The sequence below is a fragment of the Spermophilus citellus genome (genome assembly GCF_964194105.1).
Source record: "Spermophilus citellus genome assembly, chromosome: 16".
Lineage (NCBI taxonomy): Eukaryota > Metazoa > Chordata > Mammalia > Rodentia > Sciuridae > Spermophilus > Spermophilus citellus.
In genome coordinates, this window is record NC_138196.1 from 34,000,226 (window position 1) to 34,023,480 (window position 23,255).

General features: G+C 34.9%; 1 protein-coding gene across 5 annotated transcripts in view; it reads right to left on the reverse strand.

The window, feature by feature from the left end:
- The window catches only part of NSD3 (nuclear receptor binding SET domain protein 3), a 108,585-nt gene extending 85,498 nt beyond the window's left edge, over window positions 1-23,087 (reverse strand). For all 5 annotated transcript variants that reach the window (XM_081269512.1, XM_081269514.1, XM_081269513.1 and 2 more), the window contains exon 1: window positions 22,948-23,087. The gene's annotated coding sequence lies outside the window, so the exon portion shown is untranslated. The remainder of the gene's footprint in view (window positions 1-22,947) is intronic.
- Between the last annotated feature and the right edge of the window lie 168 nt (window positions 23,088-23,255).

Below are 23,255 nucleotides of genomic sequence, written 5' to 3' on the forward strand. Positions count from 1 at the left end.
GCAATAACCAAATTTGATACAGTAATTATACAATGCAATGTCAATCTATGAAACAAAATGAATCCTGTTTGAAAACTTTTGGCAGAGACAAATGGAATTGGTTGTTAGATTTATTTTTGACACCTGCCTGTATGTCCAGCCACCTCTTCTGTTGCTTCAGCTCCCCCAATCTTGCCCTCCATTTCCCTATCCTTTGGCAGAGAAAAATTTACACTAGATTGGATTACAATACTTAAGATTTTGCCCACAAACAAAATAAAATGCTTTTAATGGCATCCAAGTGTTACACATTGGCAGTTATAGCTATCTAAAAAAAAGTTTTAGCCACTATGATATAGAAACATATTATTTCTGACTGAAATTTGATTACTTTCTTTCTTTCAATTTGTTAAATTTTATGGTAATGAAAATATCTGAACTTTTCAGACTTTAAGGCTATTTTATATAATGACATTACCTTTATGGATACTTAACAATTTTTTAGTTTTCCTGTGGCTTTTTTTACTGAAAATTTGAGGATGTCAAAATTATAAGGTTTGATAAGACTGCTGGTCAAACATGGAATCATTTAAAGTGGTATATTATCATTCTGGTTAAGGCTGCTGAAAGTTTAAGGTTATTATTTAAGGGAAAACATTTTCCTGAATGACTTCTTGGCAATCATACTAATAAAACATCCTTCCACAAATGCTTACAGCACATTAATATGTAAATAAATGTCATATAATAGTAAACCTTATCTAGGTATTTTGACTTAAAGGTACTTTCCAAGATAGTCTTTTAAAAAGAACTAAATTGCTAATTTCTGGGCTCAACTAGAAAATCTGCTTGCTTAAAAATACAAATTCAAGAGAATATATTCCCTTAAATCATGTTTTTGTTTTAATTTAAGAGATAAGTCTTGAATGTTGTGTAAGCTGGCCTCAAAACTCTAGGCTTCAGCATTCTCCTGCCTCAGCTCCTGAATAGCTGGGACTATAGGTACATGCTACCATGCCAGGCTTCATGTCATTTTTATATAATTAATGACAATGTGCATCGAAACAGAGTAGTCTTGGCTCCATCTATATATTATGAACTCGAGATGTATCAAAGGATGTTCCTTTCTGAAACAGGACTCACTACATGACTCAACTAAGCAAAAGCATAATACTAATCAGGCGTGGTGGTGCATTCTTGTAATCCCAGTTATTTGAGAGGCTAGAGCAGGAGGATCTAAATTTGAGGTAACTGAGGGGCATACTTCTTAAAGCCCACTCCATGGATGTACTTATGAATGTTGATGGTGCATTCCCACTTCACCACCTGTTGATGGCAGAGATACCCTTCTTCTGACCACCCTTCTTGGCAGGAGCCATTCTGCAGGACCCGTGATGGAAAAGTTTTTCCTATTTTCTTAAAGTCACAGTAATATTCCTACAGAATGTGTCCTAATAACTTATCAATTTTACTCACTTTAAATAGGAATTAAAAGGCCATGTACTGAATTATTCCATTTATGTGAAATGTCTAGAATAGGCAAACTCATATAGGCAAAAGGATGATTACTGGTTGCCAAGAGCTGGGAAGAAGGGTGACTGCTAATAGTTAAGAGTATCTTGCTGGGGTGATAAAATGTTCTGGAATTAGACAGTGGTGATGGTTGTGCAACCTTGTGAGTATACTAAAAGTCACTAAATTGTATATTTTAATATATGCATTATATCTCTATAAAAAAAGAATGCTCGGGCTGGCATTGTGGTTCAGTGGTAGAGTGCTTGCCTAGCATGTGTGAGGCACTGGGTTTGATTCTCAGCACCACATATAAACAAAATAAAAGTCAACTAACTAAAAATTTTTTTTAAATAAATAAATATGGGGGCTGGGGATGTGGCTCAAGCGGTAGCGTGCTCGCCTGGCATGCGCGTGGCCTGGGTTCGATCCTCAGCACCACATACAAACAAAGACGTTGTGTCCGCCGAAAACTAAAAAAATAAATAAATATTAAAATTCCCCCCCCTCATAAATAAATAAGTAAATAAATATGGAAGCATATCTTAAAAAAAAGAATGCTCTAAAAAAAATCAAGAAAGGTTTATGTATGTTTCTCAACACAAAGAATTACTGATTTGGGGGCTGGGGTTGTGACTCAGTAGTAGAGCACTTGCCTAGCACATGTGAGGCACTGGGTTTGATTCTTGGCACCACATAAAAATAAATAAAGATATTGTGTTCATCTACAACCAAAAAAATATATTTTTTTTAAAAAAATTACTGATTTGGCCAAATGTGGTAGCATAAACCTGTAACCCTGGTGGCTTTGAAGGCTGAGGCAGGAGGATTCCAAGTTAAGTCCACCTCAATAACTTAGTGAGACCCTATCTCAAAGTGAAAATTTAAAAAGGCTGAGGATATAGCTCAGTGGTAGAGCACCCTGGAGTTCAATCCCTAATACCACCCCTGGCAAATTTACTGATTTGTACATATGTTTTAAATACACTTAAAATAAGAAGTTTTATGAATATTATTAAGTTATAGTAATTAAAAGGTGAGATACTGGAAAGGGATAGAAAAATGAAAGGGAGTAAGATCCTACACAAAGATCCAAGCCTATATGGCGGTGGCCCATGACAGAAGCAGTACTACAGAGGAGTGAGGAAAAGAAAAGATCCAAAGAATGGTATACAACTGCTTATCCACACAGAATAAAAAATTTTTTAGATACTCACCATATTAATATACCAACCCCAGGTGGATTTAAAGACCTAATGTAAAGTAAAACTTTAAAACTTTTAAGAAAAAACAGAAACATAAAACAGGAGATCTTTATCCACTTGGGGAGTTAAAGAATTTCTTAAATAATACATAAAGAGTACAAAACATAAAGGAAGTGAGACTGATGAAATCGACAACATTCATTTAAAAAGCTGTAGGACAATAAACAACACATAGCAAAAGACAAGCCCACAGACTGGGAGAAGATGACTGCAAAGCTGGTTTCCACCCTCCAACTTTCTTCCAAACTTGCCCACTTCCTCCTATGTTCACTACCTCTGCCTTCTCATTTCTCATCTTGATTAGAACAACAGTTTCCTAACTGATCTTCATGCTTCCAATGTTGTCCACCTTCAATCTACCCTTCACGCATCAACAGTATGTAAAAACAAAATACAATTTAAAATTTATAACACCCCATGGCTCCCCATGCCACAGCATAAATCCCCAAAGTGGAAAGCCCTTCATGATTTGACCCCTACCTGTATGTCCAGCCACCTCCTCTGGTGCTTCAGCTCCCCCAGTCTTGCCCTCCACCTTTCTAGTACTTTTTCTCTTTCCCATTGGTCTTTAAGATTTTATTCAGACGTGTAAACACAGAAAGGAGCTTTTCTAGACAACCCCTCAGTCTCAGACACCTGTTAAAGCTAGGTCAAGTATCCCCTTCTAATGGCACAGCATCTTACCTATATTTCTACCACAGTACTAAATACGTTTTTTTTTTAACTTAGCAAATGTTTATTGAGCAGCTACTATGTGTCAATAGCTATGTTAGTAGATAAAAATAAAAATAGAGGGGCTGGGGATGTGGCTCAAGCGGTAGCGCACTCCCCTGGCATGCGTGCGGCCCGGGTTCGATCCTCAGCACCACATACAAACAAAGATGTTGTGTCTGCCGAAAACTAAAAAATAATAAATATTAAAAATTCTCTCTCTTCTCTCTCTCTCTCTCTCTCTCTTTAAAAAAAAAAAAAATCTGGATACCAGATTCTGTCTACTACCTGCCTTCTGTAGGCAAAGGCAAGGTTGGGTTGGGGTTCATGACGGCTCTTCCTTCCCTTCTATTCTGTTGCAGCTATAATGGGGAGACCATAAGTTATAGTCAGGTTGTCCCCACCCCCAACCTAGTCAGGCTTTTCTAATAAAATAAATATTTATTGAATAGAAACTGAGCTAAACACTAAAGTTATAGGCCTGAAAATTCAGACAAGGTCCCTGAAATCATACAGCTTACTGGCGAGAGAAAGGCAATAAAGGAGAAGTGCTGGAGATGAGGTTCAGAAATCACTTGGTAAGATTCATGTTTTCATTTCACACAGAGTGCCTGTATTATGTCAAGTCATGAGCACTAGAGATAAAAGATAATAAGATAGAGTCCCTGCTGACAGTAGGGGACAAATGCCCTGAATAACAAAGGCAAACATCCAGGGTTGAAAAGCCGGGGATGTGGGGTAGGGAGAGGATGCAAGGGATCTCACATTTCCAGGCTTATGAAGCAAGTCCTAAACTGAGGTAGAAGGGAGAAGAGCTCCCTTCCAAAGACTAAAGGTAAACCCTTACCTAAGAGTTTCAGTTAAGAACTCTCTTGGCTTCCTACTATTACAAGTTCCAAATGATCTAGATTTTTGAAGGGCTTTTCTTGATGATGTAAAACCAAATTACAAGCACTTAATGAAAGCACACTATATAACTTTGGGAAATAAAAACAATTTTGATATTAGAGAATATGGAGAGAATTACAGTGCCTGCCTGGCACATTATCAATAAAGAAGTCAATCCCAAACAGAAGGGACTATTACAGTAAGGGGCCACAGGATTGGGTTAACAATTTAAATATTTTAAGATGAGCTAGCACCATTAAGTAACTAGTATTACTGAAGTGCCACAGATGGTTAACAACATGAATTTAGAACTGATTCTAAAGATATTCTTTTCTGCAGTATGATTATTCATATGTCCAACACAAAACCAAACTGGCAGCAGGTAATTAGGTCACTAAAAATAAAGCAAAACAAAAAAATTTGCCCCAATTATTTGTAATTTTTTTTTGGTACTGGGGATTGAACCCAGGGTTGCTTTACCAGTCATCTCCAGATGTTATTATTACTATTATTATTTTTTGAGACAGGGTCTCACTAAGTTGTTAAGGGTATCACTAAGTTGCCCAGGCTGGCCTTGAACTTGAGATCCTCCTGCCTCAGCCTTCTGAGTCGCTGGGATTACAGGCAAGTACCATCATGCCTGGCTGCCCCAATTATTTTTAAGCTTTGTTAAAAGCTTCGGTATATAGGGTTTTAAAAATTATTTTATTTTATTTTTTTTTAAGAGAGAGAGAGAGTTTTTTAATATTTATTTTTTACTTTTCGGCAGACACAACATCTTTGTTTGTTATGTCGTGCTGAGGATCGAACCCGGGCGGGGAGCGCGCTACCGCTTGAGCCACATTCCCAGCCCCTAAAAATTATTTTAGTAAGTAATATCTTCTACTCTAATTCTATTTTTTTGAAAAAAAATCAGTCTTTATTCAATAATGCAGATAAATTGAAATTACAACTAGAAAGTTAAGTAGATCCAACAATTCTAAACTTTTCTGAGAATATTTGGTTTCTTTTCTTTTTAAATTTATTTATTCACTCTAATTCATTGTACACAATTACAGCACAACTTTTCATTTCTCTGTTGTACACAAAGTAGAATTGCACACATGTGCACTCATACATCATTACCTGGGGTAATGTTGTCCATCTCATTCCACCATCTTTCCTGCCCCTATCCCCCCTCCCCAGCCCTCCCACGCCTTTGCCCAATCACAGTTCCTCCATTTTTCCCATGCCCCCCCATTATGTATCAGCATCCACTTATCAGAGCGAACATTCAGCGTTTGGTTCTAATTTTATTTTTAAGTGTTGGAAATACAGAGTGTAAACATATCACCCATCCAAGAGTCATAAACTGACAAGAAATCTTTTTCCAAGAAACTTCAAACATTTAAATAACAAGACTTAACATATTTTCTACTATAAATCTAATAATAATTCTATAGACATGTATAAACTATTGATAACATTATAATTCATATTTTCTCAAACATTGGGTATGTTATGACATGAAGCTTTCTCTTTCGTATTAGTGTACAGAAGTTACAGTCACTATTAATATGATGAGGAAAAACTGTCACAATGTTATTACTGTTGAACATAATATAAGAAGAATCTTGAACTCTAATAAAATGTCTTCCCTTTCTGTATCACTTACAACTAATACAAAACCTAACTTAAGCACAAAACCAATTTATATTAGAATGTCATACTATATTTGAGGTGTCTTTGAGAGTAGCATTACAGTTCACAAAATTGTCAAATGTTCAAACAACTGAAATTTATACTTATCTTTAATTTCCAAACCAAAGTGTAGCAGTTCCTTTTTCAGTCATGGAAACAAACAAACAAAACCACTTCAATTCTAACAAGGAACTGTTAGAATTCTTAGTATACCCCTAGTATAATAAGTGAAGGAAGAAAGCTGATAAATGAATACAAGGATGGTAGAAAACACAATCCTGCAATGAAGATAGTATCCTATATTATTACAATCAATGTAATCACAAGGATCCTTATAAATGAAAAGGGAAGGAAAGAGAATCAGAGAGAGATTTGAAGATACAATGCTGCTGGCTTTGAAAGCAGAGAAGTGGAAAATAAGCCAATAAATATGAGTGAACTCTAAAAGGAGGAGAAGCAAGGAAAGAAATTCCCGCCCAGAGCCTCCAGAAGGAACACTACCTTGATTTTAGCCCATCGAGTACTATGTTTGAAATCTAGAATCTAAGATAATATATTTGCATTGTTTTAGTCACTAAATTTGTTGTAACTTGTCACAGCAGCAATAGGGTTTTTTTCTGAAAACATTTCTACTAGCTTTGTTTTTTTTTTTTTTTTTTAGTTTCACAAACACTCCTGTAAGGTATGTAACAGGGAGGAGACCTAAAAATAGAGATATCATTTTAAAAAGAAGTCTTACTCCATCACAACATTAAATAGTCCCACATATAGATACAAATATGCTAATGTGACCACAATTTGTCCCTGGATCTCTAAGAAGAGCCATTTAAATTTAATAACTGCTAGGGGGCTGCTGTCACTTTTCACACATGTGAAAGGATAAAAAATGATTTTTTTCTCTTTTCACTGACACAGTCACTGCTGCTTTCCATGCTCAGGAGTTTACTTTCATTCTAGTTATGGACCTGATACAAATAATACAATGGCAGTAAAGCTGTAACTATGCATGTGATGATAATGCAGTGGGTCCTTACTAGTAAAATACTTATTACACTTAGGATTTTCAATTTTTGCCAACCAAAATTTCTGGGCCATGATGGATTTTGTAGCTGATTTTCACAAAAATACATAGGTAGAAAGGAGAGCCTATAGTCATAAAACAGCTATATAGTAAGAATTGTTTTTAAAAAGTCTGTTGGTTTAAATCTATAATAGTCACAATTAAAAACAACGCCTCTCATAGCCATCCCAAAGATCTCTATTAAGCCAACATTTTTTCTAATGGGTAATCTCTAAGTGGAAATTTAATGTACAAGTTCCCTAAATAAAGAGGCTTTTTTTCACATGTTAAATCATTATTTATTCAAAAATATAAAACGACTAGTTGGGTAGAAACAAAATCCTTTCCATTTTTATCATGTGGCAAAAACAAAAAACTGGAGTTCCCAAAGTTTTTTTTTTTTTTTTTTTTTTTTTTTTAATTGAACCAGAAGTGCTTTACCACTGACCTACATCCCAGGCCTTTTAAATTTCCTTTTTTAAAGACAGGGTCTCACTAAATTGCTGAGGCTGGCTTCAAACTTGAAATCTTCCTACCCTAATCTCCTGAATTATTGGGATTACAGGCATGTGCCACTATGTCTGTCTCCCCAGGGAAATTTTTCTATACTAAAATCATTCTAACCTAACCAGCATAAATTACCCATACCAACACCACCAGGACAATCAAAAGCTAAGTCCCACCTTGCCTATTTCCAGACTCAGGGTCACATTATATATCTTATTCTTCATAGACTCCTATTTCTGTTTTTTTGTGACATGGTCCATTACTGGACATCAGCCATGTACTAGACCATCTTCTAATCCTGAGAAATCAAAAGAAATAAGATTCTGGTCTCATGGAGCTAAAATAAACAAAAAAAATTCAGATAGTGATAAGCTACTAAATAACAGGGTATTATGTTACACTGACTGGTATTTAAAAGGACTAATGGAATCAAAGTCATTCATATAGAAGGTTGGAAAAAGAAACATAGAAGTCATCATCAGGCAACATTTTTATTTCCTTTTGAGCTTGCTCTGTGGTAAGTTTCTGAGGTATGGCTATAGTAAAAAGGCTTTATAGTTCAATCAAGTATTTCATGTGATACAGAGTTTAAACCTTAAATATTATCTAACCATAACTAGACCAAAATATACTGAAATGAAGGCAATGCATTCTGCATTTAAATCATTTTGTTGGTCAGAACTCTATAGTCTGCTAACAGCTACACTGATATAAAATAATTTTTAAAAAATACTCTAGCTTTCAGCCCTTTTAAAAATTTTTATTTATTTATTTAGATCAGGTCTTGCTAAGTTGCTATGGTTGTCCTTAAACTTAAAATCCTCCTGCTTCAGCCTCCCAAGCTGCTGGGATTATAAGCGTGCACCACTGTGCCAGGTCTCTTCTTTTATTTTCTTTTACTAGGAACATCTAAATCCATGTTAGCCACATATGGCTATTTAAATTTCAACAAGTTAAAATTAAATTAAATTATAATCCTCAATAGTGCTAGCCATATTTCAGGTATTAAATATCAACATATGGTTAGTATTGGTCAGCACACATGCAGAATACTTCCATCATTGCAGAAAATTTTACTAGTCATGGGGCTGGGGTTGTGGCTCAGTGGTAGAGCACTTGCCTAGCACATGTGATGCCCTGGGTTCGATCCTCAGAATCACATAAAAATAAGTAAAAAAAAAAAAAACGGTATTGTGTCAACTACAACTAAAAAATATTTTTTAAAAATTTTTATTAGACAGTGATGATCTACATTATTTTTCAAATTTGATCCAACAAAAATATCCTTAAAAAGCTTATGAAAAGGGGCTGGGGTTGTGGCTCAGTGGTAAAGCATTTGCCTGGCATGTGTGAGGCTCTGGGTTCAATCCTTAGCACTGAATATGAATAAATAAATAAAATAAAAAGTCCACTGATAACTATGATGCAAGAAAGAAATCACATGAGAGGAAGTTTAACAATCATATCTATATACTAGAATAAGAAAAACTCATGGGCTGGAGTTGTAGCTCAGTGGTAGAGCACTTGCCTTGAAAGTATGAGGCACTGGGTTCGATCCTAGCACCACGTAAAAACAAATAAAGGCACTGAGTCCATATACAACTAAAAAAAATTAAGAAAGAAAGAAAAACTCAGGTAAAACCAGGGACAAATAAAATGCCCACTGAGTAACAGTACATACTCAATCACTGATATTATAGTTATTTGATTTGAATTTTAATTCTCACTCTGCTTCTCTATTATAGCTGTATATTTTGAGCAGCTATAACATATTTGGGCTCTCATTTTTATTTATTTATTTGTTTGTTTATTTTTTAGTTATAGTTGGACACAATACCTTTATTTTATTTATTTATTTTTATGTGGTGCTGAGGATAGAACCCAGGGCCTTGCATGAGCTAGTTGAGCGCTCTACTACTGAGCCACAATCCCAGCCCTGGGCTCTCATTTATAGTCAATAAGGGAAATTTAAAGCACATGACCCAGATATCTGAAATGACCCCAAACAATGGAAAAATGGGCTGCAATTCCTCCTAGATAGCTTGACAAGAATATACATGGTTTAAAAAATTAACTTTAAGTCTTACCTACTATTTTAACATTATCTAAGAATAGCCTTAATTTGCAGTATTAAACAATTAAATTCACAACCAATGCTTACATACACAAATAAGAACTTAAAGAATAAAATCAGCATATTTATTGTAACTGTCTTTATGCCACTGTCTAATTAAGCAAGGTGTTAGATAAGTTGCACATTTGCTTCTAATTTTTAAATTTTTTTTCTTAGTTTAAACTACTAATAGAGCAAAAATATTTTTAAGAGTATAATTGTACTACTTACTCCACAATCTGTTCAACTTTAGTGTTATCATCCCAAATATTTTCTGAATTTTTCACTCAAAATTTTCCACTAAAAATGTGTCAAAAAGATGATGGTCAAAGACATTAAAATACCCTGTATTAGGAAGTGGCCTGCACCAAGTGGAACATCATTAGTTAAGATACAAAACAAAACCTTGCTAAATTTAACCATAAACTCTGTCACTAAATTCAATCACAGTTGTCACTTAACTAAGATTCCATTAAGTTACAAAACATCTCAGGTTGCTTTGCAGTTCTTATTTTTTCCTGACTAAACCACATTACTACTGAACTACTTTATACTAATACAAAACTTACTAGTAAAACACAGTTTCCCTTATCTATCTGGTTTAACCTCAACTGTTTTCACTTTGTTCTTGACCACACCCAACAACAACAGACATGGTATTACCACTTACAGAAAATGTATATTAAGTTATTTTCCGTTCTCTTACAGCAAGGGTACTGGCTCACTCTGAAAATTACTACAAATTAAGTAACTTTTATCAGTCATCTTGTACCAGTCATTAAGAAATCTAGTAAACTAACAAGTTCATCCACATATTTTCCTACCCTTTCCCCCAAAAAACTCTTACATTAAAATAGTTTCTAAAAAAAAAAAAAAAGTTTTGTTTTGTCTTTATATACTGGGGATTGAACCCAGGGGTGCTTTACTACTAAGCTACATTCCCCAGTCTTTTTTTTTTGAGACAGTGTCTCCCTAAGTTGCTAAGGGACTTTCTAATTTGCTGTGGCTGGCCTCAAACTAGTGATCTTCCTGCCTCAGCCTCCTGAGCTGCAGAGATTCCACACATGTGCCAGCATGCCCAGCTTGGATCTTAAAATTTTCAAGATAGTTGAATTTTACTTTATCTTGGAGTCTCCATTCTCCACAAGGCAAAAATAGAACATACAATAAAATTATGTGTATTTTAAGGTACTAAGCAATTTATCATATATAAAATTATAATTTACTAAGATTTTATTTCCTATAACAACTAGTTTGGGTGTTTTTTTGTTTGTTTTTGTTGATGCTCTGTTTTGTTTTGGTTCATCGGCTTTATCTTTTTAGTATTTTAAGTTCTATTATATTCATTATTTTTTAAAATAAGCAATAAAAGGACATTTGAACTTCATATCATATATTCAAATTTTACATAATTTTACATACATTTGTTTTATCAGAATCCTAAGCTTTGGTGTAGCTAGAGCCACCACAAAGTTGTAATAACAACAGTGAAGTAAATTTGGACTGGAAAGTTAACTTCATGTTCATACTTGAACCAGCATGAATTTATTTTCCAACTGAGAAACACTCACATAACCCATGCAAAGATGCTCTTCAAGCATTAGTTAACATTTAACTTATAATTTCTATGAAAGTAAGAAAGTAAACTTACTTAGATTAGGCAACTAAGTTTATTTCTTCATTTTTTAAATATAAACATATAGACCATATATACAAGTTTATTTTTTGGATGTCTGTCTGTCTCTCTCTCTCTACACACACACACACACACACACACACACATACAAGTTTATTTTTTGGATGTCTGTCTGTCTCTCTCTCTCCACACACACACACACACACACAAAGAGAGAGAATAAATGCATAAATGCAAGAAAGAGCTTTTGTGTGTGTGTGTGGCATTAAGGATCAAATCCTGTCTTCTTTGAGCATGCTAGGAAAGCACTCTACACTGAGCTATATTCCCACGCCCACTGCATACATTTCCATTTCTGGAAACAAAACACTTATTATTATCAATTACATGCCTGGTACAATTCTTGGCCCATTTTAACACTTCCAATTCAAATTCCTATAAATTTCATCTCTATTTACAGATGAGAATATTGATCCTCAATGATAAAGTGAAGTAGAAGAACTCATTCCACTGCCCACCTGATTTAAAAAAAAAAGAAAAAAAATAGTCATGCTAACTGGTTAAAACAAACAGAACTATAGTACAACTTTCAGAGTGAAAATGTCAGAGCAAAGCAAACTTCTCTTGATTAAAAGAAAGCCATACTTTGATAAGATGCCAAGTCCACTACAGTGAAATATAGGTAGAAGACATTTTCTAAAGTATTTCAAAATCAAACTTGATTTTTTTTAAAGAGAGAGAGAATTTTAATATTTATTTTTTAGTATTTGGCAGACACAACATCTTTGTTTGTATGTGGTGCTGAGGATCGAACCCGGGCCGCACGCACGCATGCCGGCGAGCGAGCTACTGCTTGAGCCACATCCGCAGCCCACAAACTTGAATTTAAAAAAAAAAAAAAAACTTATTGTAAGCCACATACAAGTTCTTTCAGTAAAGATATCTTGACTGGACAAGAAAATTATTTTGTAATTTTAAAAGTTACTGCATACACTGCATCATAAGCTAACAATTTTTACTTGCATATCAGGTTTTCTTAATACAGGACATATGGGTATCTTTTTTTCTAAGAATTTTCTAACATCTCACTCATAAATGTATTTAAAGTATGTGTCACACATGTTCTTGTGTACTGAACTGTTCTTGTGTACTTTGACCTGTAATATTTTTTCTGAGACGGGTCTTACTATGTTGCCTCAGGCTGGTCTCCAATTTCTGGGCTCAAGCAATCCTTCTGCCTCAGCCTCCCAAGAAGCTGGAATTACAGGTGTGTGCCACTGTGCCTTTTTGTACTACACTTTAATACAAAAGTGTACTAAAGTGTAGTACAAAAAATAGCTACAGAATATAGCTATGAATAGCCCAGAGTATGACACATACTTGTTACTCTACCCACTCAGGAGACTGAGGCAGGAAGATCATAAGTTTGAGGCTAGCCTCAGTAACTTAGGGACACCCTGTCTTCAAAAAAAAGTGGCAGGGGTTCAGGAGGGGGAAGCAGTGCTGGAGATGTAGCTCAGTGGTAAAGCACTCTTCTACCATGTGCAAGGCCTTTAATATTATCAGGAATTTAATTAGGGTCAAACTTTTCTAGAAATATTCTAAAATGGACTGTGCTGATGGTTATACAACTCTGTAACTATACTAAATCCAAGTGAGTTATATATTTTAAATGGGTAAACTGTATGGAAAGTGAATTATAACTCCATAAAGTATTACATGTTGAAGATTGGGGTTGTAAGTCAGTGGCAGAGCACTTGCCTCACACAAGTGAGGCACTGGGTTCTATCCTCAGTACCACATAAAAATAAATAAACAAAATAAAGATATTGGGTCCATGTATAACTAAAAAAATATTTTTAAAAAAATTACAGGTTGAACTTTTTTTTTTGGTACTACAGATTGAACCCAGTTAAGCACCACTGAGCCACATCCTCAGGACCCACCCCCCACCTTTTTTTTTTTTTAATTTTGAAACAAGATCTCACTAAGCTTCTTAGGCCCCTGCTAAATTTCTGAGGCTAGCTTTGAACTTGAGATCCTCCTATCTGAGCCTCCCATATTGCTGGGATTATAGGCATGTGCTATTGCACCCGGCCAGGTTAACATTCTTAATCCAAAAATTTTGAAATCCAAAATGCTCCAAAATCTAAAACTTTATTAGTACTGACCTAAAGCCAGAAGTGGAAAATTCCACACCTGACTTCATGTCACAGGTTATATTCAAAACACAGGTGCAACCAAACATATTATATAAAATTACCTTTAGGGCAAGGGACATAGATCAGTGTTGGAACTCGTGCTTAGCATGTGCAAGTCCCTGGATTCCACTCCCAGTACCACAAAAAAACAAAACATTAACAAAAAACCATTTGGGCTACATGTATGAGGTACATATAAAACATAAATGAATTCTGTGTTAAAACTTAGGTCTTATCCTCAACATATCTCACCATGTACATGAAAATATTCCAAAATCCGAAAAATGTGAAACACTTCTGACCCCAAGCATTTGGCATAGGGAAACTGAACCTGTATTTTAAAAAACTTTTCTTGGACAGCAATTTGGAAATATGTATGAAAAGCTTTTGAAATGTTCATGTATCTTTTAAGCAATTCTGGTTCTAGGAATTTATTGTAATAAAGCAATCAAGTGTTAGATTTTTTTTTAATGTAAAAGGATATTGATAAAATTGCCATATGCAAAAATTATAAAGTGCCTAATACTATCAATAGAAGAATGATCAACAGATTATAGAATACCAATATAAAGAAATTATATCTGTGTTTTTGTTTTTTTAAATACATTTATTTTATTTACTTTAAAAAATCTTTATTTAATTTAATTAATTTTTTATTTTATTTATTTATTTATTTGGTATTAGGGATTGAACTCAGGGGCACTCAACCACTGAACCACACCCCCAGCCCTATTTTGTATTTTATTTAGAGACAGGGTCTCACTGAGTTGCTAAAGGCCATTGCTGAGGCTGGCTTTGAACTCATAATTCTCCTGTCTCAGCCTCCCGAAAAAATGTTTATTTTTATGTGGTGCTGAGGATTGAATTCAATGCCTCACATGTGCAATGCCTCTGCCACTGAGCCAAAACCACAGCCCCTATTTTATTTACTTTTATGTGGTAGAGAGGATCAAACCCAGTGCCTCCTATGTGCTAGGCAAGCACTCCAACACTGAGCTACAACCTAAGCCCCTATATGTCAGTTTTTATAAATGCAATCTCAAAACATTATTTCATAGTATTTTAAACAATGAAACATGTTATAAAATATTATGATTATATAATTTTAATTTTGTAAAAGAAAATATATACATAGATAAGAAAAACCACTGGAAGGATATATAACAAAATATTAATAGTAGTTCCAGTTGAGAGGGTTTCAGGTGATTTTTAATTTTCTTTATATCTTACTGATTTTCCATTTCTATATAAAATAATCTTTTAAAAACTTAAATATAACAAATGTTATTTTAAAACCTAGTACCCACTTTAGAAAAATTCAAGTTTCCGACCAAAAAATGAAAATGGGACCATCAGCATTTCTCAGAAGTATTATGTGTATGTGTGCATATGTGTGAATACATATGCATACACATGAATATTCACCTAAACACATTAATTTTATTAACCAGTAAGATAAATTCTAATGATCAAGTCTTAATGGTATAGGTGGTAGCAACACAGAAACCATAAGGTAACTAAAAGTCTATTAACTCTACTTCCTACACAAAACCAAATTTATGTTTTTTTAAAATAATTATCAAATAGAGCTTTCTTACATATAAGAAAATTCAACACAGGTCCATCTAAAAAGATTTAAAATCATCATCTATCATCTTTGCAGGGGAGAAATTAACAAGGAACATATTTAAACTTCAGTAGAAGTATAAATAAAAAAATTCTATTACATAACAGAAAAGAATTCAAAGATACAGTAGAGCAAAGAAAGAAGTTTCTTAACCCCAATCTAATGTAAAATACTACATTCTAAAATGCATTTGGAGAGCTGGGGCTATAGCTCAGTGGTAGAGCACCTGCCTTGCATGTGTGAGGCACCAGGTTTGATCCTCAGCACCACATAAAAATAAAAAGTAAAGATACTGTGTCCATTTACAACTAAAAAAAATTTTTGAAAATAAATAAATTTAAAAAATGCATTTAGATGATCCTGCAGCAATTATAAAGACAGGATAGTTTAAAGTGACAAAATTATAATAACCAAATAAAATTTTAATTTACACATGCAGAAGAATTATAAAATGTCTTTCTCAAAGTCTACATTGTACAGGTTTATGAAATACTGTATTCAGCTGGTAGTGAAAGGGGGGAAAAAGCATTCAACGTTTTCTGCTATTATAATCCTTGAAAGTCAACATTAGCTTTTCTAAACATGTAAAATAAAGCCATCTAGAAGGTCAGAAAAGCACACACAGTCCAGAAATTTTCCCAAGCTCAAAAGAAACTTGATTCACCCAGCCAAATTATAGGAAAGGGAAGATTCAAGAGGCACCATGGGCCAGCTATGGTGGTGCTTGGCTGTTAATTCCAAAGACTTGGGAGGCTGAGGCAGGATGATTCCAAGTTCAAGGTCAGCCTCAGTAACACTGCCAGGCTCTAAGCAACTTATTGAGACCCTGTCCCAAAGTAAAAATTAAAAAACACTAGGGAGATGGCTCAGTGGTTAACCTCCCTTGGGTTCAATCACTGGTACCAAAAAAAAAAAAAAGGGCAAAGCTAGCCTCAGCAAACTAGTGAAGTCCTAAGCACCTAAGTGTGACCCTCCGTCTCTAAATAAAAAATATACACACACACACATACACACACACACATGTATATGGAGATATATATATATATATAGACTGCAGATGTAGCTCAATAGTTTTACGCCCCTGAGTTCAATCTCATTATAATATCAAGAAAAAAAAAAAAGAACTTTCTTCTGAGACTCAGTATTATGTTTTATTCCACATTCATAATTAAAGCACTTAGATTTCAAATTACTAAGTATCTACAATGTTAGGAAGCTGCTTTTAAAAAATTACCCAGATATTCATTTGGCAGTAACAATTATAAACTCGTTATACTATTTATGAGTTTGGGGGTATAGCTCAGTGCTACAGCATGGCTTAGCACATAAGAGGTCCTGGGCTTGATCCTTAGCACCATAAATAACAATAATAAAGATAATCCTTAAAACTGGTTATTCCATTTTTATATTTGCTGACCCTTTGTGGTTATGAATTTTTCAGATCCTTATGTTTAAAAAGAAAAATAGAACATTAGCATACTTTTATCCCTAAAGTCCTACTGCCACCAAGGCAGGACAAGCTGAACCAACAAGATACCTATGCAGGTTTGCTTGAAGGACTTATTACCCAAGTGATAGTTACACAATGTTCATTTTCTCATTATTTGTTAATACTGATCATTTGGGTCTTAAAATGCATTTCTTTATTAATGTTATGCTAAACAACTTCAAAAAGGTTGTAAAATGCCTATTTTTTATTTGTGTTTGTTTTTTGCATATGGCTTTCATTAGAATCTACATTTAAGAGAGCTTAGGTAACGCAAGACTTACAAACACAATATTATCTTGGCAATGGCCAAAATGCCACGAGGCACGTCTCCATGTGCTCTTAACATCAGATCAATTTGATAAATTTTGTTCATCCATGAGATCCCAGGAAGCTACCCACTTCATAAATTTAAAATATCTACCTATATATTTTAGAAAGTACACATATAACTCATAATCAAGTAAGAAAAAACATGCCCTATGGTAAAAAAATACTTATTACTTAATGTTTAGTTATCTATTAAAATAAAAACACAAGCTATGAAGAAAAAGGACACATATTCTTTTAAAAAATTTTTAAGTAATGTAAAAACTTATATATGACAGTCTCTTTGGCCTGACAAGTCCCTGAAGTCTGTTTCATCCATTATTGAGTTAAACACTGTGCTTTCCAATTTCATTAAAATAAACTAAAAAACTTGAGTTATCATGAGAGAATTTTATCAATATCTCAGAAAATTCCATGTAAAATGTAAGATATTAAGTAATGTTTTCAGTGTTACATATGGTTAAAACAGAAACTATATGTATGTAAATTCTTTTTCATTTTCCTATTTGTTTTCTCAACATACTCTATGATGATTAAGATCCATATCTGTAATTTTAAAATAAGCCAAAAATTCTTTTTCAAAGAGCTTTTTAAATTCAAAATCTTGTTGATAAGCATGTCTTTAGGAATAACAAAACACATCGTGTAAAAACTGAACATTCTCTAAATTCACAGTATTTAAAATTTTATGGCTTTTACATTCTTTTCATGCTGTACTAGCAGGCACAACATACTATAGAAGTGTTCAGAGTATTTATTTATTAAGTACTTACTAAGATCAACAGTAAAAATAAAAACCATACTTATGTTTTAAAAAAATATTAGGTGGGGCTGGGGTTGTAGCTCATTGGTAGAGCTCTTGCCTAACATGTGAGGCACTGGGTTCGATTCTCAGCACTACGTATAAATAAATAAAACAAAGGTCCATTGACAAATAAAAAATGTCTGTGTGTGTGTGTGTGTGTAGTCTTAGCATAATCTATTCCTTAAACTTACCCTTATTAATATTGATAAAAAAAATTAGCCAGCAGAAGGAAAGCCTGCCATTTATTTCAAAACTCAAATGCTGGGTATGTTGTTTATTAACAACAACAACAACAACAACAACAAAAGTCATCTAAGTGTCTTCTTAAAAAAAAAATAGACTGATTTTTTCCTAAAGGAACAATAAAAACAGTACTGCACTGAGAAACAGATTTTATGGATAGATACCAAATTCTAAAAAAACTTTAATAATTTTAATTTCTTCAGTGTCTACAATACAAGACTATTTTGTTGTTGTTGCTGTTTAAAAAAATAAATAAATAAAACCAGGGCTGGGGTTGTGGCTCAGTGGTAGAGCGCTTGCCTCACACATGCAACAAGCTGAGTTCGATCCTCAGTACCACATAAAAATAAATAACTGAAATAAAGGTACTATATCCAACTACACTAAAAAATAAATATTTTTAAAAAATAAAATAAAACCAATGAGTTAGCATCCATGGTAACCTGTTTTCTTCTTTTTTGGGGGGTGGACTGGGGATTGAACTTGACCACTGAGCCACATCCCCGGCCTTATTTTGATTTTATTTAGAGACAGGGTCTCACTGAGTTGCTCAGCACCTTGCTTTTGCTGAGGCTGGCTTTGAACTCCGAATCCTCCTGCCTCAGCCTCCTGAGCCACTGGGATTATAGGCATGCGCCACCATTCTAATTCTTCTTGATAGGCAAAAATAATTTAAAATTAAACAAAGTAATCAACATTATATGCTAAGATATTTTTAAACTTGTTATATTTTTTATAATTTTTAAGTTGTGTAGATGAACACAATATCTTTATTATTATTATTATTTTAATATTTATTTTTTAGTTGGACATAATATCTTTATTTATTTTTATGTGGTGCTGAGGATCAAACCCAGGGCCTCGCAAGTGCTAGGCGAGCGCTCTAACTCTGAGCCACAACCCCAGCCCCTTATTATTATTTTTTTAATGTGGTGCTTAGAATTGAACCCAGTGCCTACATGTACTAGACAAGCACTCTACCACTGAGCCAGAAACCCATTCATCCCTAAATTTGTTTTCAATGAGGCATTTTTAGCTCAATTTTCTTTCTAGGATCAGGATTAAATTTTGTTTTCTAATTCAGTTCACTGCTATGTCACTGACAACTGTATTGAAACAGGAAAAATTCTGACAAAAAACACTTTATTACAAACTCCAAGATAACGTGAACACAATTCATTTATTCATGTAAAAATATTGTGTATATGCTATATGTGCCTGATGAACAAAGTATGAAAAAATAAAGCAAGATCCCTTGCTTCACTGCAACTTACTTTCCTCAAACTAATTATACTAACTTTGAAATATGCCCCTTCATCTTGAGCTTTCATAGACAACTCAAATACTTTCACAGTAAAATAATTCGGTGTGGTATAAAGACCCAAGTAACAGGTTACCAAAGCCTTGGGTTTTACTTTTATAAGATTCAGTTTTCTCTTTTGAAAAATAAGATAGTGTATTATCTCTTTTCCATTTGAACAGTCAGGAATGTAATTCAGATTCAGCTATATTACTTATAATAGCAAAAACATGTTAGCAACCTAAATGTTAATATTCCAAACAATGAAATACTATATGACCCTTTATAAAAAGCTATAGGTCCATGTATGCCAATTTTAAAAGATGTCCCAGACATCCTATTAAAACAAAAAAGTAAAATGCAGATAGTATGTACTTCAAGAGAAATATACAAATAAGTGCATGGAAATTCTCTAGAAGGAGAAACAATAAACTTCAAAATAGTTAAAGTAGTAATCAGGGCTGCTGTTTTTTAAATTTCTTGAAAATGTTGAAAGTAACAAACATACTATTTTTATGGTTTTTAAAAATAAATTTCTTAGGTTTGCTGATCCAGGTTCCATACCTGTGTTCAAATACTTGCTTTGCTGACATTCCAAAAAAAAAAAAAAAAAAAAAAAAAAAATCCACCATGAATGGTCTTTTAGGATGGAACCAGTCTTCAAGGAATTTTAAAATGTTTACAATGTTATTTAATTACTTAAACCTCAGCTCCTCCATCTGTAAAAATGGGTTAAAAGTATTAAGCTCATACAACCATCAGGAGGATAAAAGGAAATCACTGTAAGAGGACAAATGTTACCAGCTATGATTATTATCAGATCTGAAAGTTAATTCAATGTTCATCAATATTAGTTTCTTCAATCCAAAACTCATTCAATCTGATCAGCATACTAGAGCACATTTGTTAATTTACAGTTAAAAAATAAATAAAAAGTACACAGGTGGGCTGATGATCAAAAAAATTAGAGCAAAGTTTGGGTTTCTGTTGTTATCTGACTTGAGTAGCCTTCTTCATTGAATGGATACCTGGGCAAGGAACCAGAATATTCATGATGGCTCATTTAAGCTTCCAATGTGTTTTTTAAATTTCATTTTAACATGCAGTGATTGCTTATTTTCTTAAAAAGTATGGCATTGATAGTTCATGCACATAATTTGCAAACTAATTATAAATAATGTGAATCAAGGGGGCTGGGGCTGTAGCTCAGTGGTAGAGCGCCTGCCTTTCAAGTGTCCATCTACAACTAAAAAAAAATTAAAAAAAATTTAAGAAAATAATGTCAATCAAATGGGAAACACAAATAAGAAATCTCCATGAATACAAATTTAAAAAAAAAACATGCTGAATGGCCTTTTAGAATGGAACTTATCTTCAAAGAATTTCAAAAAATTCAGGCTTTATGCTATGAGCACAGTACTCTCAGAAAGTACCACTTTAACAACATTCATTTTAATTTTCCCAACAAACCAAGAACACATCCGAAACTTCTCCAAAACAACTGAGAGGACATTACTATTAAAATAGATTAAATCAATATGTTGTAGAATTGGATTCAGTCCATCATATTACAATTTTAATAGAACTTCCTGGTACCAGAGAACAATTTGACCATCAATGTGATGGGTTAAAGTTTTGATTACCTCAATTACAATTATAAATCAAAAGCAAAAGGTCATGAACACTTTTTAATCCTTTTCAATATAAAAATAAAATAGGCTCCACCTAATACTAACTGATCTATAAATTTGTCAGGATTTAAATCTTTAGAGAAGCAACAACTTCTAATCACAAAAGTAGTTACATTTGAATACATTAGAATTACATTAGCTTTCATGAGAGTTACCAGAACATCCCATCAAAAAAAGAAAGAAAAAGAAAAGAAAAGAAACTAGCAACTCAATGAGGCTCTAAGAACTGCCTGCCTACTTCATAGATCATTGCACTGTGCTGAACTGGCATTTGGAGACTACACTGAGATAGCAGCATGAAAGCAAAGGGAGGAGATGAGGAAAAGAGTTTATTTTTAAAAAATAGAAATCACTATTCTTAACACACCTGTAACTATCAGAAATACCCCTTTAAAATACAGACATTCTTATTTTTCAACATTCAAAATATAGCAAGCAAATAATCTATCACAAGCGGATCTCCCTAGCCCTTCTTACCCACACACAGTGTTTTGCCAAGAGCACAGCCCCAAGTAAAAAAAAAAAAAAAAAAAAAAAACCAATGCAATTTCCTTGTTTACTTAAAGAATTGCAGAAAACATGTTGACCGCTTCTAAGGCTTCTGAAACCAATCAACATTCAAAGGACTTTTCACGATCATGTCTGAAATATGACAGTAGTAATGATTCCTTCAACTAGTAAAAATCTAGTTTCAAATTTACAAAAAGGGTTAAATTTTACACTGCAATTCATCAGTATGTCTTGTTTGCAACCAGAAAAGGGGAGGGGGTAGGCAGCAAAACACACAAGATGGAAAACATCACTACCTCCTTTGCTGGTTATGAATAACTGTAAATGATCCAAGAGGTAAGGGAAAAGAGTTCATGAATAGAAAGAAGGGGGGTTAACAATGTGAGCTGGCCCCTTCCAGATTTACATTGATGTCGGAAAGGAAAAGGAATTTATTTACACTGCAGTGCCTGGCAGCAAACATGGCTGCCCCTGCCCCCTTTAAATCTGAATAGTCCTCACTCCCTCACCAAAATCATCATATTATGGCCATGTCTCTCCCTGTCTCCTTACCATAACACAGACACATCTCCTCTTCCCTCAAAACAGTAACACCCACACCTCCCCCATTTCACAACAATCACAACCCCATAACCACTAGCTTCTCTATTCTATAGCCTTGAAATAGGCACAGAATACACACAAATATAGGAACAAAAGGCTTTCCTTTCTAACACTTTAACAACCCCCTTCCCTTTTCCTCCCACTATGTGACGCTTGGTGGATCGTTCTCATCCCTTCCAACATTCAGTTAATTTCCTTCTCTAATCCAATCCTATGTCTTCCAGTTTCCTGCGTCTATTTCCTATCCTCCTATTGCATTCTGTCTCAATCATTTCTCATCCCTTTTTCTAAACCATCTCTTTCTCCACTTCATTTCCTTATTTCTCCCTTGATTCCCATAAGATGCCCCATTTCCCCATCAAATTCCATCCCTTTCCCCCAGCCTCTTCTAGTTCCCACACTACACCCCCAGACCTCCCTATTTCGTAGTCCACTCGGGTCTCTAATCTTCTCCAAATCTAACTCTTCTTTCTCTGCCCCTCCCCGGTTCCTATCTTTATCCCCGCCCCCATCCTACCTTTACTCCCAATTCTCAGCTCAGCGCCACTACATCCCTAATCCCAATCCTACTTCCCCTGCCCCACCCCCCAATTCCCTCCACACCCCCCATCCTGCCATCTGCTCTTCCTTCTAGACTACCCTTGAACCCTTTCAGGCCACCCGCTTCTCCTCCCATTCCTGAGTCTCTAGCCCTACTGGTGCCCCATCCTTAGATAGCCCCCACCCCATCTTTCCCTCCTCGGCACTTCCGTGCAACACACACACACACACACACACACACACACACACACTTACTTTACCTTCAGTTTGTTCCATTCTAACCCCCCGGCCGTGTCAGTACGATCACAGGAGAGACACGGAGGCCCGGAATGGGGCTGGGGTGCCGACAGCTGCCGGGGCCGCGGGGGGAGGAGACGGAACCAAGCTAGGCCGCATGAAATCCCCGGACTAGATTTCCTCCGCGCCGGACGCCTCTGCCATGGCGGCCGGCACCGAGGACTGCCACGGCCGGACCGGGCCGGGCACGCTGAGGGGAGGAGGAAGGCTGCGGGAGGTGGGTGGGAAGGGGAAGTGGCGGGACAGGGATCGTCGAGCAGCCACTGGTGCC